Source organism: Panthera leo, chromosome D1 (genome assembly GCF_018350215.1).
Source record: "Panthera leo isolate Ple1 chromosome D1, P.leo_Ple1_pat1.1, whole genome shotgun sequence".
Taxonomy (NCBI): Eukaryota; Metazoa; Chordata; class Mammalia; order Carnivora; family Felidae; genus Panthera; species Panthera leo.
Window position 1 is genome coordinate 50,424,732 of NC_056688.1, and position 9,128 is coordinate 50,433,859.

The window sequence follows — 9,128 nt, forward strand, 5'->3', positions numbered from 1 at the left end:
AGATCCTCTTCTGGACACTGGAAATACAGGCAGCACTGAATAAGATAGAGCAAGTTCCTCTCATATAACTTCCATCAAATTGATAAATCAGACACAATACTTATAAATATTTTATAATATTAGATAAGTGGCATTGTACATGTCGACTAAATGCACATAATAGGCCTCAATAAATAGTATCTTTCTTTTAATTTCTATTACTATTACAGGTATTAACATTTTTATCAGCTCCTTTTTCTTTTTTCTTTTTCCTTTTATAAAGGGAATGTGATAGCTTTCTGAAGTGTCAACCTGCCTGCTCTGAAACACAATCCGCAGATTTCCTTTTCTGGCACATTTCCTCTTCAAGTTGGCTTCAGGTGTATTCTTCCAAAAGAGCTAGAAGATGAAAGGGAGGCAGCCACATTTTGTAGCCAACACATATCTTCTCCAGTTATTCAATCAAACACTAACTTGGATACTGCTGTGATGGGATCTAAAGATATCATTAAAATCCTTAATCAATGCACTTTAAGTTATCAAAAGAGAGAGTATTTAGGGCGGGCCTGATTTAACCTATTGGAAGCTCTTTAAAGAGTACATGGACCTTCCCTGAGTTGATAGACACCAAACAGTAGCTGCATCTACAATTGCCCTCCCTTCTCCCTGGATCTTCCCTCCTGACTACCTGCCTGTGGAAACAAGCTTCAGCTCATGCCTTTGGGGTTATAGCCTGATTTGTCTTCCTTCCTTGCTACCTATCCTATGGGCTTTAGGCTTTAAATACAGAATTTTAAATATATTTAATGATTGGCTATGCCACATATATATAGTATAGGTTCTGCTTAGGTGATTGAACTCTGGTACGGTAATAAATACTCATTTAAAAAATTGTGAAAATTCCAAATAGAAATAAATAGAAATTATCATTGTAAATATTTAAATTTATTCATTTCCACTAAAAATATGACATGCATTTTTGCAAAACATTACAAACTCTTTGGAAACAGAATTTTATTTTCTACACAATTATTATTATGTCAGTAGTTTTAGGATAATTAGTCTATTTCACTGTTGTAAATAATGTGATAATAAACATCTTTGTGCGTAAAGCTTATTTTTTATTTTGTATTATTATTTAAGGACAGAGTCCCAGGGGTAGAATTGTTAGGCTAAGTGGCATGTATATTTTGTGGTTATCAATAAATAATGTTTCTGAAAAGACTGCAACCTTTGTACTCCTACCAATAATGTATAAGCAGCAACTGAGGGGCACCTGGGTGGCTCAGCCAGTTAGCGTCAGACTCTTAATTTCTGCTCAGGTCATGATTTCACCGTTTATGATTTTGAGCCCCGCATCAGGCTCCATGCTGGTGGTGTGGAGTCTTCTTAGGATTTGCTCTCTCTCCCTCTATCTGCCCCTCCCCTTCTCTCTTGCTCTCTCTCTCTCAAAATAAATAAATAAACTTGAAAAAAAGAGAGAGATCTCGCCTAAAATAATAATAGCATGCACAGCCAAGTTAGCTATTTCTCCTTAAATGGCCACAATCTGCAAATAGCACATAGTGGAGTTCTGCTACATATTTAATTCCTGTCTTTTACTATGAAGTTTGTGAAAGTCTCATCAAAGTTTACGTAAGAATATTTTCCTTGCTTTGGTACTGTTTGGTGTCCATTATTTGTATTTATCTTTTTTCTTTTCTACATGCTACAGAGTTCTTCATCTAATGTTTACTTCTCTGTAGTAAGAGAACATTATTCTAAGTGTTTTTTGCTATAATTACTCACAATTCCTACTGCAAGTATATGTTCTTTCTCAGTTACTTACATACTTTTCCTATGACTAGTTTGTTTTCTGAAAAATGTTCCACTTTTCCTTAGGGCATTTTGGAAAATATTACTTTACCTCTGTGTCATCTCTCTTCCTTTGCCTTCATGCAACAAACATTTCTTGGGCACTTAGAGAAGCATGCTTGGTCTCTATTATCAAGGTGATTAAAAATGTAGCTCAGGAGACAGATAATGCACAAGTAAACAAATATAATTAAAATTTTGAAAGCACAATAATGGAAAGAATCACCATGCAATCACAGAGAATTATGAGTATATGAGTATTTAGGACAGATCTAACCAGTGTATAAGTATAGTGACAGGGGAAGGCTCTCTGTGGAGGTAACATTCAGTAAAGGACAGAGGACTAAGGTTAGCTTAAGTATGGAATTTACTGACAGAGGAATGTCTCTGACAGAAAAAAAATACAAGATTCTGAAATTACCTACGGGACTGAACGTGTGTTGGTGAGAAACACAGGAGGCTAAAAGCAAAGAAGCATACGAGTGAGGCTGGAGAGATCACAAGAGAGGTGGAACATGAGGAAATGACAGAGCCAAGTATGAGTTTGGATTTGTTTTTGAGCACAATAGGAAAAAAACAGAAAAGGGCTTTTAGCGAGTGAATAATGGGATCAGATTTTAGTTAAAATAGGAATTTTTACAAACCTGATTTATTAAAATGTCTATTTTCTAAGTGTTTTACATGTATTATTTCATTCTAACCACCCAAAAGTGAAATTATTACCAATCTAATTTTATACATGAGTAACTGGAGGTTAAGGTAGCTAAGTAATCCACTTATGGTTACACAGCTACTGAGGGACAGAGCCATGATTTAAGCCACTGTTCTTCCCACTACCCTAAACTGTCCAGTGTTCTGAAACCAGTAACAGTGCTTGGCAGGAAATATCTGTTGAGGAAATTATATTTATTTTGTCTTTCTTTCTAACACCTATCTCTTTCTTCATTTTCGCTTCTCACACACTCACCCAGTTTTTTCATCCCCTGTAATTGGGTTTTGGTTTTAATGTCTAGCTTTTAAGTGATTAACGTGGTAATTCTAACACTATTATAAAACTACAGAAGGGAAACATGAATCTTCATTTAGAGCTATTGTTTGGACTTTTTGTTTTGTTTTAAAACTCTGGGTTTAGATATTTATCTAAAACCAATTTGCATTCTGGGAATCCTTTCTTAAGGCTCAGATATATGAAAAGAGCAGAATTTGTTTATTACCTTTTATGAGCCATTCCACCAGACTGAAAACAGTTGCTTTCAGCCCAACTGATAGCACTGAAAGTACAAACCTATTTCCCTAAGACTGAATCTCATCTTATCTGTCTTGACTTCCTATAACAATTATCTCTATCTCTATGGCACATGCAGGCATTTCTACTTAATTATCAGTAGGTTGTAATACAAATGGCTGAGCAAATGCTTTCTAGTATGTGCATTAAGTTTTTGAATTAAACCTTCTGTGAGATTGAAGCTGAGATGTTCTGAGTTGGACATTCTCTGCTTGATATCCAGAATAAACCTTTAATAAAAGTCCTGGCATGAATGTACAATTTAAAATACAAAAAGTCCAGATTATAACATTGTATTTTAGTGTCTGAAAATATCCTAAAATTTTAAAATTAACAGCTTTATATGTGGCCATAAAGAAGCAATTCTATTGTTTCATTTACTTTCAACTAAATGTTGTTGTTGTTGTTGTTGTTGTTGTTGTTAGTCATTCAACAAAAAAGTTACTAAAATCTGAAAACTGTGGTCGGAGCTATGGGTATCTGGAAATCTAAGAGAAGTGTTTCATCCTTCAGGGAAAACAGTTTGGAGAGGAAAGAAAAGCACAATTGCTACAGTGACACTTTAGCAGAAGTTTCTAGGACCAGATGCTGTGGGGGCTCACAGGAGAGGGTAAAAGACTTTATTAAGAGGTTTAGCTTTGAGCTGAGTCTTGAGATGGGGTCTGCAAGCTGAAGGAAAGTCAAGATAGAAGGAAGAGCATAAACCATTAAGCACCATGACTTATTCATGGTATTGGTAGCATTTCCTTTAGAATGTGAATTAAAACCCAGAAAATATAAAGGAAACAATAAGAACTTGAAGCTTGAAATTAAGGCAGGACCATGTTAAGGACTTTGGCGTTGAACACTCAGAAAACCAGAAACAATTAGGGAGAGTTAATAAGGGAATGAAATAAAAGTAATTTGTGCTTTAGGAAAGTTGAGTTACAGTTTACAATACAGTGTACTGACAATATGTTACCCAATGTATATACTTCCTACAAAGAATATACCCCTTCAGAAACTTATTTATATATTGATGTATATGTGCCACAATCACCTAGGTACTTTGGTACAACTCTAAGATTGTTCAAAATTGACCCTACAAACCTTCAGCCTCTTAGTTCCCTGAACAAGCAGTAACTGGACTTAGAAGCTCCTTCAGTTTTCGTAAGAGTTCAGTTATACTGTAGTCAGCTCCCCACAGGTACCAGATCTCCAAGTGATTGGCAGCTGTCACTCCCAGAATACTCCAATGAAAACTTACATCTAAACTCAGAAAGACAAAAACTTGGGCTTGGGTAGTATTGAGAAAGGCTGCTTTGAGAATGGGAAGTCTGACGTGGGCTTTGTTTGCATGAGTAGAAGAAAAAAGAAGGGTGGGTCATTGTAGGAAGAGATGGCATTTCCATCCAAGTCATGGAAACAGTAAGGATTGTGACAAATTTACATGATTTGAAAGTAGATATAAATGGATAATATCATTGATGCGTTGAAAAAGAAGGTATGCATATCAATAGTATATATATAATATAAATCTTTGAAGTTTGCTTCTCTAGAGATACCTCCTCCTAGTAGCTTTAGACACACTGAATGTCCAAGTTGCATAGATACATTTTGCATCTTTATGCAAGTTGATCATTTTAATTCTTTTTCTGTTTTCATGTTTTCATTCAGGTATCTGTTGAAAGTCTTTTGAGTTTCATAGCCTTTGGAAATTAAAAGATTAATCAGACTTGGTACTCTCCCTGAAGGGGCTCAATGTTCATTAGAATAAAACAAGAAATTCACAAATAGATATATTTAAATTATTGTAATAATTAAAGCACGAAAGTCATGAAAAAGTATAAATGTCCAGGTCATTATAGAAAATGAGAGGGGAAAAATGATCATCTATTTGGAGGGTTGTCAGAGAGGGCTTCATATTGGAGGTGACTTTTCAGTCAGGTCTAAGATCAGTACAAATCTCAAAAGTAAATCAAAGAAAGGAAGGACACTGTAGATAGAGAATAATTTTAGACATGTCTGGAAGATATTTATTTTTAATAATTGAAGCTTGGTAGATTCAACTTATAGTCTCTTTTCTTTTTTTTACTGTACCATGATGTTCAAAGTATAGGGAATACTGAGGTCAGGCATTAAAATAATATGCTGTGAAGAATGGAAGCTCATGATTTGAATCCTAGTTCTTTTTAGATTAAGTGTTGAACAGGAGAGTATGTCTTTATCCTAAACTCAGATTCCTTGGTTGTAAAATAAAGTTAATAATGTCACCTATTTTATAGGGTTATTGTGGATATTAAGAGAGATGATATAAAGTCCAAAGCACAGTGCTCAGTATATGTTAGCTCTTTTTAGTATACCTGTCCTACATATTCTTGGTTTGACCTGGCTTCATCAGAAGCAGCCATTTGGCTATGTTTTCCTTTGGTATCACCATTAAGCCATAGATATCATTTTTAAAAGGGGAAATGGGGTCTGTGGACAGGGTTCTGAGCTAAAGCACTAGAAAACTTACTCTAGAAGACATTGATTAGCTAATAAAAATTTGTTTTGATTATTCAGTCAGTTCCTAATAAGACATCATTTAGATTCCATTCCATATATTTCTTTACCTCTTCTGTAGGGTGGTCAAAAGAGGTGGACTTGCATATGTCCAGTTACTCCATGGCCCCCCAAATGCTTCTGCCTGACCAGTTGTCAACAAAGGATGCATTAGGCTTTGGGAGGAGGACCTGCCATCCTTGTAAAGTATGGTATGTAACCATTTAGAAATACATCATTTTCCTTACTGTCTTATCATCTAATTCTGGTATGTATTCTGTCTGGCTGACAGTGGAAAATAGGAGTGTCTACATATAAGATTCCTTTTAAAATATGCAGAAACACAAAAATTTAGGGACTGTTTTCAAGAGAAAAACTAATAACATACCCATTATCTGTGAACTTTTATTAGGCCAAGCCACATTTCATTATTATCCTTATGTCTTCAAATATCTTCTAACTCAACCATTTTATTTCATGATATAATCATTCTGATATTTTGGAAAGGTACCATTTTTGTCTACAATATAAAAGTAAAGTTTGTTTACATTTATGGCCTATAACATAACATACGTAGCAAACATTATGTCATAGAAGTTTAATAGGTAGTATTTAGGGGCGTCTGGGTAGCTCACATCATTAAACATCGACTCTTGATGTCAGCTCGGATCATGATCTCACGAATCATGAGTTTGAGCCCCACATCGGGCTCTATGCTGACAGTGTGGACCCTGCTTGGAATCCTCTCTCTCCCTCTCTCTCTGCTCCTTCCCCCACTCATGTGCACTCTCTCTCTCTCTCTCAAAATAAATAAAATAAAAAACTAAAAATAATAGGTACTATTTAATAAACAACAACAAAAAAACTTCTAAAATCATGCTCTGACCAAAACTCAAAAAAATTAAAGTTATATTATCTGTGGGACTAATTAACTAATTCCTGTGTCTCTTTTCCATGTAAAATTCAATGAGGGCCATATATTTTTTTAAAGATGAATCAACTTACTCTCCCTTCTTTTTGCACAAAAATCATCTAGATTACATTAGCATTTCATACAATAGGATTTGGCACTTGAGACTCACGGAAAGAAGTGTAGATGAATTATTCACATCTGAGAGGAAAGTCAATTGGAGAAATAAACATTAAAATGATTTGCAATCTGCAGTTATTCAAGACAGGCAGAATCATCAAGTGTAAGAGAAAGATGAGAACACCAGGAAATAAATGGCTCAATTGATTTAAGGAATGTTTTCACAGTACCCAAATTTTGAGAAAAGGCCTGTATCGATCAAAAAGTCCCATTAATGTCTTTCATATCTAAGATGGTGAAATTACATTTTATTACCATTATGACTTATTATTGAATCAGATTTTCTCAGGGGCTAAAATCATTCTTTGATTAAAACTCAGAAAAAAATTTAAAATTATATTAACTTTGGGGCAGCTAAGATACAATTTAACAAATTATCTTTTTGGTTTCCTAAATGGCAGGGAACTAATGTCCCAAGAGTCAGAACTATGTTCAAAACTGCCCATGAAAACCAAAGAATTGCCTGTGAATGGTAAGTACATGTGCACAACATAAACTTCATTCCCAGAAGTAAATGAAGCAGCTAAGTGTAGTGGAAAGCATGTTGGCCTTGAAAAATCAAAGGCCTGTGCTCTCATTCTGGCTGTACCCTTGGCCCATGGACAAGTTAGTAAACCACACTAGCCCTGACTCAAGAACCTCACTGAAAAATAGGTTTTCTAATATTGAGCTGTATGTGAGGTACCTAGGACTTTGCCTGGAGCAAAGCAAACACAATCAATATTAGTTTCCTTTTTTTCTACCTCTCGCTATACTGTAGTAGCTCAGCCTCGCAAGTAGGATCACATTTCCCCATAGCATTCCCAGTCAACATGAATTAAAACATATACATGCATGATTATATTGGGAAAAGCTGTTTATATGGATTTCCATATTGGCTAAGTCACGGTAAAATGAGCTTACATGAGAAATACAATTTAAATTATGAAATGGTGTGTATATGACAGTTATTGTTTCATGATAGTGGTGGTGAAGACAAACTGATGACTCTCTGATTCAAAACTCATATTCCTACTATTAGAACAAATATTAAAATGCCACAAGGAATCTACATCAACAAACTTAGCAGTGTCATCCTTGGGTTCTCCCCTTGGGAAAGCTGATCTTATAGAGGAATCTTGTCGGAAGTGATTTCATTCCTTCTTTAATGGTGATTTTCCTAATATATATATATATATATATATATATTATTCTGAGAAAAATTATTCTGAGAAAAATCCAGAAGCAATGGATGGGATGAATGGAGGGGCAAGTCTCCATGCTGTGTATGGTAGTAATATTTTCTTTATGAGGATGCTATGAATATTGATTGAGATGAAGCATGTAAAGCACTATGAACAATGCCTGACACATAATAGGTATTTAGTAAACACTAGGTATTACTTCTACCATCAATGTTGCTGTTGTTGTTGTGATTATAATTAGAAAAGACACAGTTATGTGGAAGGCTATGGATATAGAAGGCAAAACAAGAGAAGGGAGGAAGCTGGGGGAGAGAGTGAGGCAGGGAGGGAGGCAAGAACTCCAGAAAGGAGCACATTCACCACTGAGAGGAAAGAAAAACAAAGTCTCTTAGGAAGTGAAGACTTGAAAGCAGGTCATAAGGCCTTGCAACAATGTTAAGGTTTGATCCAGATGCACTCACACACTCATGTGCACACCCTGAATATCAGGGTCTTTTCATTTGCCTTTCACAATTTGCAAGCAAGCATTCTCAAATACACTTTCTCATTGAAATCTTCCAGTAGATCTGAAAATAGGACTGAAAGACTGTCCTCATTTTACAGTTGAGGAAAAATCTGACGATGTGAATGGTGTTTTTCCAAGGTTTTCATAATTATTAAGAGGTGGAACCGAGGCTGAAACTCGGTGTTGAGGCTCAACCTCCACGTTGTTGTCCATGATGCTCTCCATGCCGTGCTGCCAGATTGAGCAGGAGGAAGTGTATAGAGGCTAGAAGAGTTTCCCACATGTAGAGGACATAAAAGTAGGTTCGTTCTTATCATAAACTGTGAAGGGAAATTAATATTCTATGCAAAACTTCCACCTGCAGAAAATATCTACAATTTTTAGTTTATGCAGAATGTAATCATTGATCTGATGTTTATAAATTCTGTGATAGTATAAGCATATTATTTTCACATTACCACTTTTGGTTTCAATTTCTAATTAACAAAATTTAATTAGTTCTGGTAGAAAGAATAGGGACATTAATTACAAGACTGCTGTCCAGGAAAGGAGAGGTTGCACATGGTCTATTTTAATTTCTACTGAAGTCAACCAAAATGATCAAGTATAGGTGTATAGGTATTTGTACATGTTATTGTCTATTGCATAGCAAGCCAGTAATTTGGGAAAGAAGAGTTGGATACAGTACTGTTCTTTTCACATTCTCAA